Genomic DNA, 24,917 nt, shown 5'->3' with positions numbered 1-24,917 from the left:
ATACCAGTTTTAGGTATTGGAATACAATTTTTAAAATACTCATAATGCAACATCTTTTCTTTTTTTATTTATTTTTATTTTTTTTAATATATGAAATTTATTGTCAAATTGGTTTCCATACAACACCCAGTGCTCAGCCCAACAGGTGCCTTCCTCAATACCCATCACCCACCCTCCCCTCCCTCCCACCCCCATCAACCCTCAGTTTGTTCTCAGTTTTTAAGAGTCTCTTATGCTTTGGCTCTCTTCCACTCTAGCCTCTTTTTTTTTTCCTTCCCCTCCTCCATGGGTTCCTGTTAAGTTTCTCAGGATCCACCTAGAGTGAACACATATGGTATCTGTCTTTCTCTGTATGGCTTATTTCACTTAGCGTCACACTCTCCACTTCCATCCACGTTGCTACAAAGGGCCATATTTCATTCTTTCTCATTGCCACGTAGTACTCCATTGTGTATATAAACCACAATTTCTTTATCCGTTCGTCAGTTGATGGACATTTAGGCCCTTACCATAATTTGGCTATTGTTGAGAGTGCTGCTATGAACATTGGGGTACAAGTGCCCCTATGCATCGGTACTCCTGTATCCCTTGGGTAAATTCCTAGCAGTGCTACTGCTGGGTCATAGGGTAGGTCTATTTTTAATTTTTTGAGGAACCTCCACACTGTTTTCCAGAGTGGCTGCACCAGTTTGCATTCCCACCAACAGTGCAAGAGGGTTCCCGTTTCTCCACATCCTCTCCACATCTATAGTCTCCTGATTTGTTCATTTTGGCCATTCTGACTGGCATGAGGTGATATCTGAGTGTGGTTTTGATTTGTTCCAATATCTTTTCTACTAAAGCAATGGAAGTTATTGGATTTTGGAGACTGAAAAAAATGTCATTAATTTTCACTGAATAGAAAATGCTCTGAAAATGATAAAAACATTTAATCAATTTATTCAACCAATTCAAGAACAGGCCAAGAAAGAACAGCTTTTCCTAATCTTGCTGACTTTTCACCTTCTCAAAGGTCTGAGAAGACTAGACATCAAGAAATCTAGGAAGAACACTGGGCACATTAGACCTTTGTGCAAAGCCAGAGGCCTTCTCTCTGGACAATACCTTGTGAACATGTCTAAGGGGCGCTCTCAGCCCTTAGTTGCTCTCTTTCACTTGGTCTGTAGGTAGCAGGCGCCAGTGAGTGAAGAGCCTTATATGCCATTCTCAGGAACAATTATTCAATTCTGAAGTAATTGGGAATCCATTAAAGATTTAGGCCAGAAGGTTTGGATATGATTCCATTAGCTTTATAGCAGGATCACCTTGGTGAAGGATATCGGAGAGGAGAATTGAGACTGGAGCTACTGGGGAGGTGGTTACCATGGTCAGAAGAAACAGAATGAAGACCTGAGCTTCCATAGAAGCACTGAAGATGCCCAGGTGCAGGGTAGTAAAACTAAAAAATCCCAAATGACTATGTGGGGGAGGAGACAGGGAAATGGAACAGTGAGGGGGATGAGCAAGCTAATTAAAATTACGCCTACTGAAAAGTTAAATCGATTCTGAGGTGACCAGGAGCATAGCCATGGGGTTGTAGCATAATTTTTAATTTTCAGATCTATTTCATATAGTTGAGGTGCCAAGATAAATGACCTCCTGATTACATATTTCAGTGATATATGTACAGTGAATAAAAAAATGAATCATGTTGCCATCCATTGTAAACTCTCAAAGGTCAAGGACCAAGCCAAACTTTCCAAAGCTCATTTTAGGCATTTCACAAACCTCAAAAATGATAATATTTTCCCCATAAAAGACTCTAGGAAGAGAAGCCTAGAGCATAATTTGAAAGATTTTAGCTTTAAGTAGAAATATCTAATTAAACTAATTGAGTAAAAAATCATAGAATAAAGTATAATATCAGTTATAAACTGAAAAATTAAAATAATGTGTATAATTTGTTTAACTTCTCAAGAATTACTTATCAATATATTAGTTATTACTTATGAATACATTCTATGAGCAAAGCATAGCATGAATAAGAAAATTATTACCATATTGGTTAGCTAAAGTTAAAAAAGGTTATTATCTGAAACACAGAGTTATATTGAAGGAAGAATGAATTTTTTTTATTAATAAATCAGAAAATATACACAACCCAAATGATGGTTTTTGAAGTGGAAGAGACTAAATTCTTAAAAATATTAATTTCTGTAAGTCAGAAATTTTATCCATGTTTGCAACATAGCAGTGTTTTCAATTTCCTAATGAGATTTTTGTAAAATCTTTGAAAATACATAAAATGTAAATTTATTTAAACTAAAAATTATGCCAGATGATGTTTAGAGGTGAATGGGGAAAGGGGATGCTGGGAAATGAAAGGAAATAAAATGATTATACTTATTGAGATGTATTTTACAGAAGTTATGCCATGGAATAAATGGAACATATACCCAGAGAACTGGGTTCAAATTCTGACTTTACCAATTCTTAGTTGTGTCACCTTCATTTCTACAAGCCTCAGTTTCTCCACTTGTAGAATAGGCCATAATTCATGTTTTCTTTGTAAGATCATTGGTAGCATTAGAGAGAATATAAAAAATCACCCAGCATGACATGAACACTTGTTAAGTAGTAGCTCTTCTTGTTAGGTTGCAATTACCATTTGAAGACCAAGAGGAAGAATTTGAAAAATCACTTTGGTAATCTACTATAATATATTTTTTTACATGCATGTTGTAAGTATACAAGTTTTCTTAAGGATTTCAAAAAAGATGCAAATGAACAAAATGCTTTAAAAATCAATCTACTCCAAAAAATTCAGATAAGAGAACATAAGAATGCTACACTTGTTACTTGATCACAAGTGTTAATAACAATGTTTATATAGCTTCAGACACTCACCGAGCACATAGTATACAGTTCAGCCTGATCAGTATTAATTTTCCTTGTAAAAGCAAGATGAGACAAATGCCAATGATTTTAAGTTATTTTATTTATTTATTTTTTAATGTGTATTTTGTTTTTGAGGGAGAGAGAGCGTGTGCACCAGTGGGGGGAGGGGCAGAGAGAGAGGGAGACACAGAATATGAAGCAGGCTCCAGGCTCCGGGGCGTTAGCACAGAGCCTGATGCGGGGGATTGAACCCACGAACTGTGAGATCATGACCTGAGCCAAAGTCGGACACTTAACCTACTGAACCACCCAGGCACCCCTTAAGTTGCATCTTTATGCATCTTTTCATGGAATTTTATACACAAAAGTAAATTTGCTGCATGTACAGGTAATGGAACTAAACAGAATGTATTATTAGAATCAGGGATAAGGATGGGAATACTCAGGACACTGTTGCAAATATGGACATTGAACTGCATTCCTAAAGATAATATAAGTCTATTTGTCTAAAGGATTGCTTTTTTTTTTTTTTTCTTATTTTGGTCTGGAAACATTGGTTGGTTGGTCCATAAACTTCTACCTGTGTTTTATGTTCCTGTTGGAAATATTTTTTCTACAAGAATTCTATTTCTCCGACATATACTTAAGTTTATTCTGTCTTCTCATGCTGGCTCAAATCTGGTTACTTACACAGTACTTCTGGCTAGCAAAATCATGCATATGGAAATATGTGCAAGGTTGGTAATGAGTTTTTCACCATTACACAACACCCTGTCCCCAAAGCCATATCTGCTTTAGGGCTTTAATTTGATGTTAAGGTTCTGCAAATGCTATGTAACTGTAAATAAGGCAAAATAAAATCCCTTTGTAAAAATGAAAACCAATAAATCTAGAAATGAAATAAGTAGAAATGAAGAAATTCAGGTGATGTAGAGAGTTTTGAGATACAGTTGAAATAGACTGTGAAGGCCTCATATTGACAATAAATTAGCTACTGCTTAGCAATCTAATATGCCCACAGGAGCCCCAATATATTTCTCTATATTTTTAGAGTTATTCTGTCATAAGAAGAGAGAATATTTCTTTTTATTACCCTGGGAATTTTCTATATGAAATATTATTTTATGATCTAGCAAATAGCTATCAAAAATTGTCAGAAAATCCTCCACATTTCAGAAGAAAACAAGAATGATTTCAGGGAAATTCAGTAGAAAACGAAAACAAGGCCTCAGCAGATTTGCTTATATGGATAAATTGAGCAAGGAAAAAAAAACCACCTGCAATGATAATACACTCTGCATTGGCAGAGTCACATTGAGCACAAGGGCAGAGGGAGAGGGAGAGAGAATCTTAAGAGGCTCCATGATTAGTGTGGAGCCCAATGTGGGGGCTCAATCTCACGACTGTAAGATTAGGACCTGAGCTGAAATCAAGAGTTGGACGCTCAACTGAGGCACCCAGGTACCCTGTGAATTTCACATTCTAATGTGGGGAGAAGAGGGACAGGTAAGAATAGGAAGTGCTGAGGGTAGTGAGGGTGCCTGTGTGGATGCAGTGGGGGATGATGTATGCACTGGGTGATGGTGGACATGACCAAGATATGGTGCCAGGGAGTTTCTCCCAAAGTGATATTTGAGTAAAGTCCTGAAGAAAGTGATGGAATGAGCCATGTGATTGTTTGGGGGAAGAACATTCTAGATAGAGGAACAAGTGAAAAAGAACAAATGAAAGATGGGAGCATGTGTGATGGGAGCCCTGGCTAGAGAAGCAGGAGCAAGGGGGAGAATTATGAGAGACTGGATTGGAGAGGTACCAGATTACCTGGAGCCTTGAAGACTATAGCAAGTGCTGCTGCTTCTACCCAAGGAGCCACTGGAGAGTTTTGAACAGAGGAGACACAGAATCTAGCTTCTTCTATTTTATTTATTTATTTATTTATTTATTTATTTATTTTTTAAAGTTTTTATTTATTTTTGGGACAGAGAGAGACAGAGCATGAACGGGGGAGGGGCAGAGAGAGAGGGAGACACAGAACCGGAAACAGGCTCCAGGCTCGGAGCCATCAGCCCAGAGCCTGACGCGGGGCTCGAACTCACGGACCGCAAGATCGTGACCTGGCTGAAGTCGGACGCTTAACCGACTGCGCCACCCAGGCGCCCCATAGCTTCTTCTATTTTAAAAAAGATTACTCTAGATGCTGTGTTGAAAATAGACCACAACCTAAAACTGAAGCTTCCTCTTCCAGACTGCAAATGATTATTAACTTCTGTAGATTTCAAGAAAATTGGCAGCTGAGCTGTTGGCTGAATAAGGACACAGCTCTTCCCGTCTTATGTAATATGCACACTTTCAAATCACGGGACACGAAAGAATGTGTTTGGTTGGCTTAAGCTGACTGACATAGTTAGCCTTATACCTATTTGCCATAAATCTTCTAAATCTTATGTGAAAACACCAGAGCAGGAAAGGGCCACAGATGTTTGAATTAGAAATGCTAATTCACTGAGCTACAACACCTTGGTCAAATTATTTCACCTGTGGAAATAGAGATGACATTGCTAATCTCATGGGACTCTTATGAAGAACCATGCATGCACACACCTACACAAAATTGCCCAGTTTAGTGGCTGACACAAAGTAGGCAAGCAATACATATTAATTTATTTCCTCCTTTGTGGACCTTCTGAAACTTAGTTATTTAATAACTGCAGGAGAATTAGGTACCTGGATTGAGAATGACTAATATAATTTAAAAAAATTTTTTTAAATGTTTATTCTTTTTTGAAAGACGGAGAGAGACAGAGCACAAGCAGGGGTGGGGCAGAGAGAGAGGGGGACACAGAATCCGAAGTAGGCTCCATGCTCCAAGCTGCCAGCACAGAGCCCGACATGGGGCTCGAACTCACGAACCGCGAGATCGTGACCTGAGCAGAAGTTGGACACTTAACCGACTGAGCCACCCAGGTGCCCCTAGAAAATGGCTAATATAATTTTAATTATAGATGATTTGCATTATTAAGGCAATTGCACTGTGTGCTGACCTCTATGGAAGGACAGCTCTAGTAGAAAAACCAAAGCTAAGCAAACTTATCCTCAACTGTATATTATCATCATTAAATGTCATCCAGTGGACTAAATAGAGAATAAAGTTGACTCACTTAACTAAGGACCAGTATTATTGATTACTTTATAATGGGACGTACCCTACATAACTCTATATGTGGAATTTGAAATTTTGGGGCAGGTTCAAAGTGATCATTTTTCCCTCAAATGAAGAATCTGCTCTCCTCCTGTATATCATTGCCTGCCCTCTCCCACCCCAGGTGATTTTCATGTATATTAGAAAAATAATGGTGATCAAAGAGTTGAGAAGAATTAACATGAGAAAAGTCTCTTGGACATTAATAAATATTTTGAGGGGTGCCTGGGTCGCTCAGTTGTTTGAACGTCTGACTCTTGATTTTGGCTCAGGTGGTGAACTCAGGGTTGTGGGATCAAGCCCCACTCAGCATGGGGCCTGCTTAGGCTCTCTCTTCTTCTCTCTCTGCTCCTCCTTGGTGCTCTCTCTCTCTCTCTCCAAATTAAAAAAGAAGTATTTTGAGGTCCCAGATGTAGTGTTCTCTGCTCTAGCTGATTTGAGAAATGTTTTCTAGGCATTTCTTACCAAAAAATTACAGGGCTTCCCTCAGTACTTACTACTTACCTAAGAACATGAACACAACAGGAGCTCCTATTTGAAAAATTCAAACTACAGATACTTTTGAAGCCTTTCTGTGTGCAGGTAGGATAGTTGTTTTTAAAGTGAGAAAAAATAGGGGTACCTGGGTGGCTCAGTTGGTTACGCATCCAACTTTGGCTCAGGTCATGATCTCACAGTTTGTGAGAGCCTCTCTCTCTGTCCCTCCCCCACTTATTATCTCTCTCTCTGTCTCTCAAAATAAATAAACATTAAAAAAAGTTAAAGTGAGAAAAAATTTCAGATTTTTAAAATGTTTACAATGAAGTATTACCTTCATAAGATATATGTGAAGAGAGAAAGCAAACTCATTCCCAAATGTGTATTAAATATTTCTTATGTTCCAGGAATTTGTTAGATACTGGGGATAGGACAGTGAATAGTGGACAAAATTTTCTGCCCTCTTGGAACTTATCTTCCAATAACAGAAAAGAGAAAATAAAATAAACGAGTAAATTAAACAGTAAGATTGATGGTGATAAACACCATGGGGAAAAGTTTCAAGCAGAGAGGGAAGCAGGGAGTATGAAAAGCATAGGCTCAATTTTAGATAGCATGGTCAGAGAAGATCTTAGTCAGAAGGTAATATTAGAGCAAAGTCTTGAAGTTTAGTGAGCTAGAGAGCTATCTGAAGGGAAGGACAATGCATGCACAGGGAACAGCAAATGTGAAGACCTTGGAGACACTGCAAATACTATCTGTGTGCTTAGAGCTGAATGAGCAAAAGGGAGAGTTGAAGGAAGTGAAATCAGAGAGGAAGTGAGGAGTAGGGGGGTAAACATTGGGGAGGGTCTTATAGGTCTTATAGGTTGTTACAAATGGATGTTTACCAGAGGGAATGTCAGTGGGGGATGGGTGAAATAGGTGAAGGGGATTAAGAGTGTACTTATCACAATAAACACTAGGTAATGAATAGAATTGTTGAATCAGTATATTGTACACCTGAAACTAATATGACACTGTATGTTAACTATACTGGAATTAAAATTTAAATTATTTCAAATAGGTTTGAAATTATTTAAAGGGATAAAAGTAAGCTTGAAAATACATGACACAAGTAATAAACTATAAAGACTTATCATTTAGATTAGACCAAGAAACCAAAAGGAATGTCAAGTTAAATTTAACTGCCAGTGACACCTGGGTCTGCTGAGAACAATTGGAATATTGATGGAAAGGGATTGTACCAGGTAATCACACAAAGGGTCCAAATTCATGCCAGTTCTTTCATATATATATATATATATATATATATATATATATATAACTGCTTTATGTTTATTTATTTATTTATTTTGAGAGAGAGAGAGAGAGAGAGAGAGAGAGAGCCAGGGAGTGACAGAGAGAGCGGGGGCGGGGAGAGAAATCCCAAGCAGGTCCTGCACTGTCAGCACAGAGCCGGATATGGGGCTTGAACTCACGAACAGTTGAGATCATGACCTGAGCTGAAACCAAGAGTCGGATGCTCAACCAACTGAGCCACCCAGGCGCACCACTCATGCCAGTTCTTTACATTTGTTCCGAATTCAGTATCATCTGTATATTCCCCCTTACTGATCAGTCACATTATTACACGTATCTTTCTCTTTTCCTATACCATATTTCTTCTTTCCATCTTTAATGAAACTATTTGTGACCATTAGTTTGTCAAGGGTTTTGGAAAGGGACACAGGGGTTTTGAAGATCCAAATGTCCCCTATAGTTGGCAGGTTGTTCAGGAAGGGCTCTGTGTGGAGGTTCTAGGCACCTAGAACCATTTGCAATGAAATGGTTGCAGGCCAGGATATTTGTCTTCTATTCTCTGTTATCTCCCTTCTGCTTTTGTATGGTTACTTATCCATGTTCTCTATCCTCTTTTCCTTCTTTTCATTTCTTTCTTCATCTATTCAGAATAGTTCTTGGTAAAGCATTCTGATGGAAAGTTAAGAGGAAATTACGTTAATGGGGGCTAGAAATAGAGGAAGTACTTTCTCACACAGTGGAGAGAAAGAGAGGTCAGATACCCTGGCTGCAGGCTTCAAAGGAATGGCAGGTTGTTGTACGACAGAGCAAATCAATCAGGATGGATCCAAAATGTACAAATTATGTGCAAAGAAGGAGTGGAATGGCTTGAACTCTAACAAATGAGTTCAGACAATAAATCTTTTTTGTCACCATTATTAAAATAACTCTCACAAGAGATTTGTTATGTATATGATGATTTTTTAAACATTATCAGAAATATTATGGACTACAGCCTACCTTGCTATGCCTCAATATCATTCTCTATACCATGGGAATAATATTTTATTACTTCTTTATGGGTTGTTGTAAAAGATTAATACATGCAAGGCACTTTGAACAGTGCCAGCCACACAGAAACTACTCAATAAATGTCAGTGACTCCTTCTCCTTTTATTATTTTTGTCATTACTATTATAGGAGAGGATAAGGTACATATAAACTGATGAGGGTGGTAATGGAGGGCATCCCAAAGGAATGATGTTCAACTGGGGATGGAAGTAAAAAGAGCATGGAAATTACTCTAATTAGAAAAAATTAGCATGTGCAAAGGCACTAAGGTCAGAGGTCCTACTACAGTAGCATCTCCCTCCAGGAGAAGGAGGAAAGGGAGGACAATTTTGAGGAAGAAGTGAACAACAGGATTAAATGCCAGAGAGTTCGAGGACAGTGAGGGCAGAGAAATAACTTTGGATTTATTGATTAGGAAGCCACAGTGTTATGGGCTGAATTGTGTCTCCTCAAACTTCATACGTTGAAAGCCTAACAGTACACCTCAGAATGTGACTGAATTTGAAAATAGGACCTTGAAAGGGGTGATTAAGTTAAAATGAGTCCATTAGGGTGGGCACTAATCCAACCTGACTTGTGTGCTTATTGGAAGAGGAAATTTAGACTCACCAAAAGAGAGGGATGTGACACACACACAAAAGACCAAAGCCCATGTGAGGGCACGATGAGGAAACAGCTATCTGCAAACCAAATAGAAAGATATCTCTGAAGAAATAAACCTGCTGACACATTGTTCTTGGAAGTCTAGCCTCTAGCACTGTGAGAAAATGAATTTCTGTTGTTTAATCCCCTGGTCTCTGATATTTTGTTATGGCAGTCCTATAAAACTAATCCATACTGTTACATTCAAAGAGAGTAGGTAATGTATTAGTTATATATAGTCATAATAGTCATAATGCAATAAGTTAATGATGAATGGACAGCAAGGAATTAGAAGCTATTGGAAAAGTAATGGATTTTTAGGGGGTTGAAAATATACCATGATTTTTTCCCAGAGGATTTGGTTACTGTGGGGATAGTTTCTTCTAAGTGACTTTGAGATTTATACAGTTTTTGCTTTCTTTAAGATTTATTTTTATAATCAAATAATTTTAAAATGCCATGTAGAGAAATTACCTTATCGGTACTTGAGTGTCATAGCTGAATCTCTCTCATGACCACAGGGTGAGCCATGGTATTTACTCTTATAGTGATGATATCAGCAATTCCAAAGTTGGAAATGTTGTAGTTTCCCTAGAGTCAGGAAGAGTTCTATTTTTGTGGCAAGGGGGTGGGGGAGGATGATCCTCAGGAAGAGACATAAAAGTATTGGGGGTAGTCTTTGTTTCCTTCTAAAATAGTATCTTTGTCTCAAGTTCCAACTCTTGAATTGCAGAAATAAGGCCACTCACACATTCAAAAAATATTCATCAAGCAGTATTAAATATGCAAGGTCAAGAATTCAGGATTTACAAGGATTTAGAGTTAATGATCTAACTTGATTTCATACCATCCTCTAAAGTTAAGCCTGTTCTCACTGATGCAAAGCTTCTTTGTGTCTCTGTGGTCTTGCCTGACGTTCTCGTCATCCTCACTACAATTTTGGTTATGTTTTATTTATACCTGGAATAGCATTCAATCACTAGTCCAAAATATTCTCTATGCTTCTCAATTCTATTCCTCTTTTAAGGTCTGCTCAAGTCCTTCCTCTCATAATGAAGTTTTATCTATATACTCTAATCAAAAGGAGTCTGTTTTTTATTATTTCCCATAATGCTTATATTCTATCTATCCTCCAGAATAGGATGAGAATTATTGGCCTTGGTCTTGGACAAACTTTGGCTCAAATGTGAGATCTTTAATTTGACAGCCATTCAACTTTGGGTGAACTGGTTAATTTTTCTGAAACTTCATTTATTTTCTTGCAAAAGTAAATGAGTAAAAGGATTGTGTTAATAATTAAATTAGACTCTGTGTTTGAAGTACAAAGCATATAGTTGATGACCAAGAGTCTGTGTTCTCTTGGTTAGAAGGAAAAGTAACTTACTCTAAGTAAAAATGAGGTTATCTTAAAGACATGAGGATGTCTCACAATAATCCAGGACAGACTAAACAACCGGGCTGCAGAGTCAGTGGGAATTGAGGCAATCTTAAGTGCCAGCCACTTCCCCATCTTTGTCTTTCTGTAGCATGGCATCCTGTTTCCTCTCTGCAGTTACTCTGATCTCTCACTCCCAGCCAGCTTCTCTGAGTCTCAATTTCCTCATAACATGGCTCAGAAATGGTCACTGCAGCCCAAACTCTAGATGAACCTTCAGCTCAAGCATCCAAATTACAGGTAACTATCTTGTTCTTTCAGTTCAAATTCCTCAAGCAGAGGGTCTAATTGGCTTGGCTTCTCTTCAAATGAGATCACCAAAATTGGTGTCCTGCCTAGAATGGGCCATCTCTGCCAGGGGCCAGCCCTTCCCACCCATTTGTTACCTGGTCACTTTGTAGTTTGCCATTTGCCATATGGGAGAAAGGAATGACAGATACCCTAAGAGAGAGAGACCCTAGTGGAAGAAAGCTGGGGAGCAGCTACCATAAAATATTTCTAGGATTTCTAATGCAGTGTTCACTGCTCCTAACAATTGAACACTGATTTTACTCTATCATTTATTTTTAATACTTATTTGCCCCAAATGATTGTATTTTCTTTTGTCAACCAAGATGTTTATAATACATGCCACATAACACTTTATATACTGTTAATATTTATTCATCAGCATTCATCAGACATTCATTAGACACCTACCTGTCAAGCACTATTACTACAGATATGGTAATAAATCAAATAAACACAATTCATGATCTTGTGGAGCTTACATTCTGAAATTTTTTGTTTCTATGTATGATCCTACTTAGGCACAGGAGATTGGAAGAGTTGTAATGACTTTATGTAATCATCTTCAGAGTGAAGCCTTCCTTGATCACCCAATTTAAAAGTGCAACCACTACCACTGTTATGCCCATTCAGTTTTCTTTTTTCCCTGCTATATTTTTCCTCCCTAGCATTGCATTAACACATCATGTATTATATTTATGAATCTGTGGTCTCTATTACTAGAATGAAAGCTTGTAAAAATAAGAATTTTTATCCCTTTTTTTCCCTGTGTATTTTCAGCACTGATATTTGTTGAAAGCATGAATAAGTGAAGGTCTGAATAAATCATCATACTTAATTTTTGTCAAGCACATATTTACTGTTAGGCACTGTGTGAGCTATTCTTGTACATATTGGTTTATTTACCCTTCACAATAACTCTGCGAGGTTATTTGTTATGAGTATCACCATTTTATAGGTTGAAAAAAGAAAGCATAAAAACTAAGTTTCTTGCCCAAATTCATGTAGCCAGGAGTGAGAGACAAACTTGAATTCAGGTCTTCCTGATTCTAGAGCTCATGTTCTTCACTGAGGAACCATGTACAACTTTTAAATGAAATACTGGCTTAGAGAAATAATGATGGGTCTGCACTGGTCCATGCCTCACTGTAATATTCATTTGTTTGATGACAATATGGATGTAAGGTGGACTTTTGGTTGAGGAAGCAGTGTAACTGGCTTGCTATGCTTGAGTGTTCTTGGCTCCGTATCTTTCCTCTCTCCTGCCAGAATTCTCAGGAAGTATGTACACCAGAGGAGAATAAGGAGATAGAGGGAAAGAGGCACTGTAGAAATGCAGCATAGCCATTCATAGAATTCTGAATTATTTATTCTTCCAAGGATATACGCATACCCACATCTCTTCTATCTAGTAAAGAAGAACTCTTCATTGATGTGATGATTGATTCCAGCATCCGTGTCCTGTAGGAATTTGTAGTAAAGTGGGGGTAATGAGGCAACAGCAGGGATATATGCTTAAGGTTGTAGGTCACATAGCACAGGTATCTGACTCAATGTTTCTTAGAGGAAGATTTCCAGGGTGCTGAGGGATGCCTGACACATAGGGAAGCAAAAATAATAAAATACTGAGGAAAATCATGCATGGCCTCATGGGCCCACCAAGAATGAGAAGGCTCATATTCCTCTTGAAACAGAGAGTAGCAGATATCTCCTTTCCTCTTCTCTAGTACTGAGACTACATGCCATAAATCCTTTATTCATAATATAATGAGTTCAGTCTAATTTGCTCCTGCATTTAAAATTATTCATTTATCTTTTATTCCTGATGGAATCGGAATCCTAGAACTGAAAAAAAAATTAAGGTTATCTACTCACCATTTTTTTTTTCATTCAGGACATCTTAGTTTTCCTAATTAGATATAAAATCAGTGGGGGAGGGAGCTTCCTTTACCATCTCTTTGGTTCCAGATCTACTGTTTTTCACTATTATCTTACAGTAAATATTTGCTGCCCTGGATTGTATTTCTTTGAAGTATTGGTCTAGGAGGCTTGTAGCAAACAAAAATATTTATCTTGTAAATAATGCAAGAAGCCAAGTAACAATATCACCTTGCTCTGAGTACAACATGAAAAGAGCAGATAAACCTGTAGGCTGTGTCCCCAAGCTGGTGTCAAGGCTCTGAGGAGCTATGAAGGTAGCCACTGAGATTCTGAAGAGCCTCTTGTTCCAATAAAGAAGGACAGGACACACAGTTCATAATAAGCTCATCAAACCTTTACGCTTTTACTCAGAGATGGTTGTGAATCACCCATAAAAACAACTAGAATATAGTACAGGCTTTAAAATAAATGATAAAGTATAAAAGAGATCAAAGGAATCAGAATTTGAAAGCATAAACAACACATGTAAAAAACACTGAAATGGAGATTTCATACTGAAAACATACCAAAATAACATTGTGGCAATGATGGCAGGGTCTGAAATGGTTTTCTGATGATAGAACTGAAGAAAAGAGTGCAAATCACAAACATGGTAAAGCTAGGAAATTGGACATTCTTAATTAATGCATTTGAAAACCAACTAATTCTAGAAATAGTAGCTTGCAGTCTTGTATTTAGTTTTCTTCCTCTTAATTTCAAATCTCAACACTGCCAAGAATGGAGCTACAAATAGCTGTGTGTCTTCTGTGGAATTTCCCAGTTCCCTTGTGATTGTGTGGAACTTCCATAGATTTTGTCTAGTGGATGTAACAAAAATGGTAGTGTTTAGTTGAAACAAGCTAAAAAACCAAAAGGTACACTCTGCTTCATGCTTCAGGCTAAAAGAAGAAAACAAAGCAAACCCAGTCATTAAAAGCAAACCCAGTGCTTTGCTTCCTGTTTTCAGTATGGGTCAAAGAAGGCACTGTCTCCCAGACTTGGGTTGTGTGAAGAACAGGCATGCCAGTAAAGGTAATTTAAATGGAAGGAAAAGTGATATTCAGGGACTGTGGAAGTCAGCAATCCACCCAGGAAACTAAACTACTTGTCTATCTTAAAAGAAATAAAGGGGAAATGAAGCTGTTGAGACCCGAGAGCCAAAATTAGAGTAATCACATTGTAGAAATATCTCAATCCTTCTCCTTTTCCCCTTTTTCTCCTCTTCTCTCCCCCATCCCTGCCTGTCTCTGTCTCTGTCTCTCTGTCTCTGTCTCTCTCTATATATATACATATATATCCATTTCCCTTTCTTTTTTGACGTATTCATGAAATTTTATGAAAGCATAGAGGATTTTCATGTAACAGAACAATATTTCTCAATGCTTAGTGTTTCTGTTAGTAGAAAAATGGAAACACTGGTAGTTGATTTAGATAGTATTAAATTAAAAATCTCTTTTGTTCTACTTTGTAAGATATTAAAAAAGAAAGAAGCTTTTTCAAGTACATCAGAGATGGACAGCTAGCAGCTGGGTAATTATGTAATCAGATTTGAAGTGTACATTCATTAATCCATTCAGCAGATATCTCTTGAATACCTAATATGTGACAAACAGTTATACGGCTTTCCAAAATTCAGGCCATTCATGGAAGAGCTTTGGTATTCATATGTACTAATTGCATTTGATGGTGTACTGTGGCATCTTTTGAGGATATAAATGTATGTTATATTTAGCCCGTGATGAACAGTTGCTTGAGCCATTAGGCTCTTCTACGAAATTGACATGACACGTTGGTCATATTTTGAGGGATTTTGCTTCATAACACTTTTTTTTTTCAGGTTAAATTTTGCCGGCAGATCCTTATTTCCTCAGAGTTAATCATACACATGCACCTTGTTGACAATTGCAGGATATTGAATTTAAGAAAACAAGTTTTCAGGAAATTGTTAGACTTATTGAGTGAATTACTGTCCTTGTAGTGTGAATATTTTCTTGATGCCTTGTTTTTTGTTTGTTTTTTTTTATCATTTTCTACATATTCCATTTGAATGCTGGAGACAGCGTCCTCTAGAATAAAGAATGGAGGAAACTAGACTGATCTCAAAGGCTTAAAAGAGAAAGAACAAAGGCTGTTGTTCAAAGGCAACTGAACCAGGAACTAAACAACTTAAGTTCTAATCCCAACTCTGGGACCAAAGAGATAGACCATTTTCATTAAGACATGTGTCCTTTCTATACCTCTTTTCTATTAGTTGCTAGCATTTATTGAACTCTTACTATGTTCCAGGTAACTGTTTCAGAATGTTTCATGTGCTAGCTCCTTTTATTCCCTATATATGTGTGTGTGTGTGTGTGTGTGTGTGTGTGTGTGTGTGTATTTAATTTAAATTCAAGTTAGTTAACATGCAGTGTAGTTTTGGCTTCAGGAGTAGAATCCAGTGATTCATCTCTTACATATGACACCCAGTACCTTCTTTTATTCTTACAACAATCTCTATTGGTACTGTGATTATCCCCACTTTACAGATGAGTGGGGAACAGAGCTATTAAGTAACTTGCCCAAGCATGTATAGTTAGAAGTAGAGGAGCTGGTGTTCAAACCCAGGCAGTTTGTTTATCACTACACTGTACTGTTTCCCTACAATACCTTTTATTTATTTATTTATTTATTTTTTTCAACATTTATTTATTTTTGGGACAGAGAGAGACAGAGCATGAACGTGGGAGGGGCAGAGAGAGAGGGAGACACAGAATCGGAAACAGGCTCCAGGCTCTGAGCCATCAGCCCAGAGCCTGACGCAGGGCTCGAACTCACAGACCACGAGATCGTGACCTGGCTGAAGTCGGACGCTTAACCGACTGCGCCACCCAGGCGCCCCGACAATACCTTTTATTAAATCACTCTAATGAAAAAACCAGTGAGATAATGGCTACAATATTCTGAAATTTTCCTTTTTGTTCTTTTTAGACTATTTAAAATTATAAACATAATACTTAGCCAGTTACATAGTTTATAAAGTGAAAATTAAGATATTTTATTCCTTAATACCAATTCTACAAATTTGTCTGTTAACAGTTTGCTGTGTATCCTTTCAGAGATTTTATATGCTCATATCACATGTATTTTTTAAAGCAAAAATGTAATATAGGGTAAGTATTGTTCCACATTTTTCTTTTAAAAAAGAATAATTTATGATATACATCTTCTCCATCACTGTGTATAAATTTACCAATTTTCTTAAAGAACTGCTCACAATTCTACCTTATGAATATATAGCAATTAATTTAACTCTGCTTCTACTTATGAGTTTATACTGCTCCTAAAATTTCATGATTACAATAACTTGACAGTGAATACACACACACACACACACAGGTGTACATGTGCATGTATTTCTAGAAAATGGATTCCTAGAAGTAACATACTTTTGAAAATCATGAAGGATAATATTAATTTAAAGAATCACTGTGACTAATTTACTTTTTTTTTAACTATTTTTTTTTTAATTATTTGTTTTGAGACAGGGAGAGAGAGAGAGAGCAAGCAGGGGAGGGGCAGAGGGAGGCGGAGAATCTCAAGCAGGCTCCACACTGCCTGAGGGAATTTGGAAAAAGGGAGCAGGCAGAAGTCAGGGACATTTTTGTTTCCTCCCGGCAGGGGCTACGCTGTGAAGGTGTGCTGTCTGGAGCTGTTGCTGTTCCCTTGTAACCAAGAAGACATATGCCCAAGGATGAAAATCAGTGTATGGAAGATGCCAGAGCTCAATCAGCTGCTGAACTAACCAACTCTGGAGATTCCCTACCTCTGGACTTCTTGTTAAAAGAGTTACAAAGGTCTTGATTGTTTAAGGAACTTTTACTTGTGTTTTGGTTAATGGTACCTGGAAGCAGTCTAGTTGATCAATAGTTACTAGTTCGGAGCACTTCCTCAGTTTCAAAAGCCATATTAACGTATCCTACAAATCCTATTTTGCCAAACCAAAGTGAAAGTTTCAATTATTATCCAACAAATTCAGATTATGTAGAGAACCTCTAAATCAGGCTTCAAAGTCTTCTTTTAGCAATAGAAGTTTAAGCGGGGGAAAGAGTGGGTCCTAAATTTGCTTTTCCTTTGACTGTGGAGGTAAGTTGAGAATGTTATAAAAAAATGCAGAAGTGAGAACAAAGTACAGGTTTTCCCCCGCTAACAGGAGAATGTTCCGATGGAAAATTTTGTAAGCTGAAATGGTATAAAGTGAAGAAGCAATCACCATTAATTTATGTGGAAAAAATTTTCAGCACTTCCAGGCCCCCAAAATAACCTCTTTTAGGTTTTTCTGATACCTAGGACACATTTTGCTAACACTAGCACAAAATAAATTGAGATAAACACGGACTCACAGACTCAGTTCAGAACTATGGCAGCTATTGCTGAGGTGCTGAGTGTAGTTCCCAGGGAAAGAGCTTGGTGGCGCCATTCTCGCTGTTCAAGGTGCGCTGCCTAACAGGTTCTCTCTGAAACAAATGAGGAATGTTATTTTCGATTTTCACCTTTTCTCCTAAGAGTGAAAATCCTCTTCAGATTTTTATTAGTGAAAATATGTACTAACATAGGTTTTCTGTAAAAGGGAAGTGGCATAATGCAAAAATTCTGAAAAGCAAGGGATATCTTTGTACTCTTTTTCCTAAGTTGTGACTATTACAACACCATCACACAGGGTGAAGGAAAAAAAAATCTCATAGCCATTTAATGCACATCAACTGTTTTAGAGAGTGATGAGCTGATGGAGACCAGTTTAGCCTTTCTTCTAAAAGTTCAGAATTCCCAAATATAAACAGTTTAATTTCATTGCATTCTAAGCTTTTGAGCAAAGTGTTCTAAACTTATGAGATGTTGTCTGGCATGCATAATTTATACTAAGTTTATATTTTGTTTTCAAAGGGTCATTTTTGTTTTGTCTATCATTGTCAAACACTTGGGATCTGAAATTAAAATCTTATTCACAAAAGAAATTAGCTCAATACTTATAAATTAACAGTACTCTCATGGAAATGGATCTGACCTAGATAACCAAAGCTATTCTGCTGGAGTTTTGATCAGAGTTTTAATATTAGTTTAATCAGAGGTAACACTCTCTAAATAAAGCACATGGTATTTTATTTCATTATATAGTAATTTAATTTTCATAACTTAAACTGGGAGGCTTAAATTATATCATTTGCCACTTTCTCGTATTGTACATTCATGTTTAAAAAAAGATAACGCATGCTTACATTGATGATTATGAAATCTGCACGTTCCTTCTGGGTCAGAAAAGTCTGAATGCCTACTGAATGTAATGGTCAAGAGTGTGGTGTTTGAGGTCATGTACTTCTGGATTCAAACACCTACTCTCATTTACTTTGACATCTTGCACAAATCATATTATGGCCCTCCAGCCTTAGTTTCTGCAAGTATAAAACGGAAGCAGTAGAGTGTTATGTGAATAACGTCTGCTTCATAGGATTTGAAGAGCAAATGAAATTATGTAAGGTACTTAGCATGGTGGCTGACCCATTAAAAGTGCCCCCAAAATATAAGTTATTGCAGACAAAAATACTCAACTTCCTTCTGTTTGTGTAGATCATTAAATTTTCTAAATTATTTCTTATATCATCCCAATTTATTTTGAGACAAATGAAAAGATAAGACAGATATTAACATAACCATTTTATAGAAGTTGTAAAAAGGGATTGTCAGCAGTCCTGAGATCATTCATTTTATGTTCATTCATTCAATATTTACTCAAAAAATATTTATTGAGTGTCCACTATGGACCAAACACTGAGCAAGGCACGCCAAGATATAAATTAATGAAAGAATCAAAACAAGAATTGTCCGTTATTTTTTTGACCTAGTATGTGGTCACACCAACCCCCTTTTTGTGCAATTTACAGTTTCTTTCTGGAAAACTTATCCTTCCCTTATTGTTTGCAACCTTGATGGTACAAAGGGACATGGCATAAACTAAGGCAGCCAGTCTCAGTAGCCTGGGTTTTGGAAACTTATGGGGAAGGACACGAGGATAAAAAGAATCGCAGCTTGTTCAGCCCAGATGACGCTTTCCATTAGTCCATGTAAAGATGCTCAGAGCTGCTCTAACTTAAGCCCTGATTATCTGATGCTATAATGTAGGTAAGATTCTCTCTTTCTCTCTCTGTCTCCATATATATATCCCCCCCTTCCTTAGGTTAACCAATGTCAGATTATATTGCTTTCAACCAAAGAAACTTAACTTAGAAACTTTGAAAGTGTGACATCACTCATCCCCAGAAGTCTTGGAATCTGTTTCTAAGAAAACATTGGTATCATGGAGTGTGGTTTTAAATTTTCTTTATAGTTTCTGCCAGAGTTAGCTTGCTTTTAACAGACAGGCCTTGACATTCATACTTACCAAATTCATCCCATCTAATTACGATCTGCTGATATTTTCTAGCAGTGCATCAGAGATCTATGCTTTTACTTAATATCTGCTCCTTTGTTCCCATATATGTACATAACAAATTGAGTTTAATCCTGCACTGAATCCAATCTGTAGTGTGCTAAGATGCTTTATAAGAGGACTGTCCTAGAACCTAGATTCTTGGTCTTCTCTATTCTTTCAGAACCTCCTCAATCTTGGGATTGGTTTTCCAGCTCATATCCTTCTTAGCTTGTTATATGTCAGGCACTGAGTACTCACCTTTCGTTTTTACTCTGAGTATCTTTCTTTCCTGGAAAGCCTTATACTGTAGTCTTTGTGACTACTCTATCCTAGTTTTATTTTGTACCTAAGAAGAGAGAAAGTACTAATTTATTAATGTTCCCTTTACAGCTGAAGCGAAACCAAATAATGGCATTATTTTTTTTAGGCTAATCTATTTCTCTGATTCTTCATTCCCCATGTTTGCTCCATTTCTCTTTTCCATTCTATAACAATCCAGGCTCTGCCTTATGTCTTTCCCTTATGTAGTCAATTTTCTCGGTATAACAAACAACTTCAAAATCTCAGTTACTTCGCACCAAAAAAAAATTTTTTTTCACTCATGGATCTGTTGATGAGCTGAGTTTGGCCTCAGCCTGAATGTTGGGTGCAGATCTGCTCCATGTATCTCCTTGCTTCTTTGATAGCATGTGTTACTTTCATGGTGGATGGCAGAGATGCAAACTTCTGAACCAAATCCTGAAAGCAACCTAAAACCTCTGCTTATATCATAGCTGCTACAGTATGTTGGCCAAAGTAATTCACATGACCAACATTAGTGCCAATGGGGGTGGGCAACATACTATTTACTTGGTGAGTGATACTGTAAGGTTGTGTACAATTTTATAGCAAGGTGGGAGGGAAGAATTAGAAACCATAATCCGGTCCACATCTCCCTATGTTCTCCTAGAGCCTGGCATATATCCATTCTATTTATCTCATGCCTTCAGAATCTAAGGTGAGCTAAGAACAGAAGAAAAGCAGAATCCTACATAATACAAACCCATTTAACCTTAGTGTTAGACCTTGCAAATAAAATACCATGTTAGTTTTGTTTTTGTTTTTTTTTTAACCAAGAGTGTAGAGAGGGAATAAAGCAGTATTTTATGGTGTTCTGGCAAAAGCATTTAGACCATATTTCATAGGAATTCTATATATATTCTAGACAAGTTGCCTTCCATCTATCTTGAAAATATAAACATAACTTTATTGACTACTCAGTATGTGGCAAGTACAATGTATGTTCTTTATGAGCATCACCTTTTACAATTCTTATGAAACCTCTGTGAAGTTTATTGATAAAGAAACTCAAATTCAGAAAGGTTTAGTTTTCACAAAGGTATGATTAATTGTTCTGTAGCCATGGCAACAATTAGTCAACAGAACTGTTTTTAAATTTGTCACTTACAGTGAATGCACTTTCATAAGCCAACTTATCAGGGACAGTCCTCTGCTTCTGAAAGTTAGCCATTCAGGACTTGCACCAGTAAACACATTGCTGAGTTTTAACCCATCAACAGCAGTTTTTACACCTAGTAATCAGGTTTCTACAGATGCCCCTAAAAGTCTCTATGAACTGCATGCCTCCCCAAATTTTATGGAAGACCAGCTGAGCCTGTGCCTAGCCAGTCTCACTCTTTCTTGCTGTAATTAAGAATATCTTCAGCCTTTGTCTTTTTATTTCAGAGAATGTGTGATGGTTTCATGGTCTTTTGAGAGTAATTTATCCACATTTGCACAGCTGGAAAATGGTAAAGTCAAGCAACAAACCTATTCCATTTGATTTCAGAGCCTAAATTCTTACCTAGCACACTAATCTGCCTCTCCTCATTCCACAGTAGTTACTGCCCAGGTACTCTTCCCTGGAACAGTTTAGCCTCTGGGTTAATTCAACCTTTGGATTGTAATTTAATTTTGCATATCTTAACTATCCAACTAACTTGTAAGATCAGTTGAACCTTACACAATTTCACATTCCCAGTGACTAATTTATCCATTATTCATTATTAATTTAAAAGATATTCAAGATATTAATATGTGCTAGGCACCATGATAGTGATGAAATTAAGAACTTTCAGCTCTCAAGGGCTTAAATGCAATGTGAAATGTACCGCCACCCATACAGGGTACAACAGGACGTGAGAGGTAAGAGTGCCTATGTCTGTCGTTAGCATTATGTAAATTGCCAAATGACTGTTATTTGTATATTCGTTCTATGAAGCAATTATTTTATGGCAGAGAAAAATAGTCCTCAAATTGTTAAAACCATTCATAAGTCAAACATTGAATCAGGAATTGTTCTAACCCAAATATGAGTTCTTTAGAAGGAGGTCACATCATAAATTTGCAGTTTATCAAGTGATAAGACATTTAAGACTGTCATTTTCTGTTTCTACTGCCCTAAAGGTTTTTATTATTTATAAGTGCAGTTATAGTTTTCTAATATAGAATATTACACATTTCAGATAACTGATGCAAAACATTGAGAGAATATGGAAAAAAACTTTCATGATATGTAGTAAAACAGGAACTGGCTTAATAAGGAGACAGAAATTCAGAGTGATCCTTAGTTTCCAATTATACTGGTTCTTTTTTATTTTGGGGGCAAAGCTATTTTTCTAGACACTTCCCGCTCCTTTTCCTTGGTATTCTATCAGTTTTGAAACATAACGTAATCACTAAAATAAAAGTGTTGTAGTTTATACAGAAGATGTCAGTGCTTTAGGCATAGAAACAATGTTTTCATTTAGTCTTGATTAATGAGTGGGCACTGCCTAGGATTTCAGTACTTTTTCTTTTTTTGGTCTTTCCCAAACAACTTTGACCTTTGTTGATAAGTTTCCTGGCAGAACCATGAACTCAGGGCCACTGATTGATTGTCATGTCTGCCTCAGGGAGAACCAAATTCTCTTCTGTCTGCTACTGCTGCATTGAGTTGTTGTGAGGTGATATGTGACATCTCCTGAGTTACAGTGATCTGTGGTCATGATTAACCAAAAAGGCAGTAATTTTCAAAAAGTTTAAAACATCAGTGGAAAAGTGATAATTCTGACTGTGATTACTGCAATTTGCTTTTGATCCCTTTCTCCCTTATGGAATCTCTGTGACTCCAGACTGCCCAGCCTCCCCTCCCAGTATACCAGCACTATTTAAAAAAAAAAAAAATTTATGTTTATTTATTATTGAGAGAAAGAGAGAGAGCACAAGTGGGGCAAGGACAGAGAGAGGGGGAGACAAAGAATCTGAAGCAGGCCTCAGGCTCTGAGCTGTCAGCACAGAGCCCGATACAGGGCTCGAACCCAGGGGCTATGAGATCATGACCTGGGCTGAAGTCAGATGGTTAACTGACTGAGCCACCCAGGTGCCCTTTAGCACTTTTGAATCCTGAAAGAAATATTTGCTCTTGTATTCTGAATCTATATGTCCTCCTTTTGTCCAGAGTGTGCCTATTTACAAACCCAACACCAGAAGTTAACTGATCACTGGGATCAGATAAAATTATTCTTACACTATTAAAAGCAATATACTAACTATAATTTATTGATCATTTCTTAAGTTCTATAAAAACTTAATGTCACTTAATCCTCAGAAAATCTATATAAAACAAGTACTATCATTATCCCCATTTTATAGATTACAAAGCTAAGTTTTAACGTTTATTTATTTTTGGGACAGAGAGAGACAGAGCATGAACGGGGAGGGGCAGAGAGAGAGGGAGACACAGAATCGGAAACAGGCTCCAGGCTCCGAGCCATCAGCCCAGGGCCCGACGCGGGGCTCGAACTCACGGACCGCGAGATCGTGACCTGGCTGAAGTCGGACGCTTAACCGACTGCGCCACCTAGGCGCCCCAAAGCTAAGTTTTAGAGAAATAAATCATTTGCTCAAGTTTTGGTAGTCATGTTCTGGTAGTCTGTTCTAAGTGGCAGACCAGGCTTCCCATCCAGGTTTTGTTGATTCCAAAAGTCCTAGTCTTTTTGCAGAGCAGCCTAACATGTATCCGAGACTGATAAGGGTTTTAGAGGGACCTTTATAGTTTGGTGAGAGATGGTGTCCACAGAAATGCTGTTCACCTTAGAATTTTAAACATCAACAGAAACTTGTGGGGGAAAGATACTTTTTATCAAGTGGTAGCTTTCCTGAAATTTCTCAAAAACTGCCACATAGAAAGGTCTCTCATACGCTAGAATCAGGCTAGCTGTGTTCAGCACACTAATAAGTGATACCAGCAGGAAGGGGAGTTCACTGATGTGTGCAGCCTTTTGCCTTGTGATGACTATTTATCCTCCTGTACCTAATCAGTAAACAAGGGAAACATAGAATCATAATGCACAGAATTATGGAGCATTATGTCAGAAGTGATCTTAGAGGTGACTGAATCTAAACACTTCATTGTCAGAGGAAGAAACTGTCCCAGAAGTAAAGTGACTTATGTTCACCCAGCTGTGAATTAGGTGGTGGAGTCAGAACTCAAATCCTTTCCTCCCTCCCCTCACTCTCCCCCTTCTTGCTCTTCTTGATCTCTTTTTTTCCCCCTCTGCCAGCATTTATATGTCTGCTATGGGTCAGTCACTGGGGAGTGGGAATACAGCGTAGTAAATGCAATAAAAAATCCTTGCCATAATGGAGTTTATGTTAGTGGGGAAGGGCATATTAACAAACAAACAAATAAATCAATAAAATTTATGCTATGCCAGATGGTGATAAAAGCTATGGGAAAAAATACAGCAGGGAAGGGTGAGAAAGTGATAAGAAGAGAAGGGAGTGATGCTATTTCAATAAGGTCCTTCTTAGAAAGGGGGTCATGAGGAGAATTCCAGATGGGGTGACAGCCAGTGGGGAGCACAGTTGGCTTTAACCTGTTTGAGGAGTAGCAAGGAGGCCCAGGGCACTGAGAACAGTGGATGGGGGAATAAAGCCACAGGATGAGGATAAGAGAAGCCAGATGATGTCAGCCATCTGATCTACAAGTAAGCACCTTTACATCAACTTCGCTGCCTCGTTTCAAGAGGCTCAAAGAATAGTGAACCTAACTCATATCTCTTTTATGGCCATGGCTTATGTCAGAGACCCTCTCAGTAGAGATATGTAAGGAGTATAAACCTGCTGGACCCGGAGGCAGCATACCCAAACCCAAGTCCTGCCATAATTAGCTACATCGTTGCCTTGTTTAAGCTTCTTTTCCCTTCTCTATTAAAGGAAGGTGACGTTAGCTATTTCCCAGAGTTTTCATGAAAACCGAAGGA

At 37.6% G+C, this 24,917-nt stretch overlaps 1 long non-coding RNA gene across 8 annotated transcripts in view; it reads left to right on the top strand.

The window, feature by feature from the left end:
* The first annotated feature begins 11,087 nt into the window (after positions 1 to 11,087).
* The window catches only part of LOC124516346 (uncharacterized), a 106,174-nt gene continuing 92,344 nt past the window's right edge, over positions 11,088 to 24,917 (top strand). For 5 of the 8 annotated variants that reach the window (XR_006963030.1, XR_006963032.1, XR_006963031.1 and 2 more), the window contains exon 1: positions 11,088 to 11,222. This is a non-coding gene — a long non-coding RNA (uncharacterized LOC124516346). Of the gene's footprint in view, positions 11,223 to 16,847; positions 17,024 to 24,917 lie in introns of all 8 variants that reach the window. The other 3 variants (XR_006963028.1, XR_006963029.1, XR_006963027.1) reach the window with 1 other exon arrangement.

This window comes from Lynx rufus, unplaced genomic scaffold, assembly GCF_022079265.1.
Source record: "Lynx rufus isolate CCGP_SWC_20201006 ecotype Redwood Valley unplaced genomic scaffold, mLynRuf1.p SCAF_2, whole genome shotgun sequence".
Lineage (NCBI taxonomy): Eukaryota > Metazoa > Chordata > Mammalia > Carnivora > Felidae > Lynx > Lynx rufus.
This window is presented reverse-complemented; position numbering and strand designations above follow the sequence as displayed.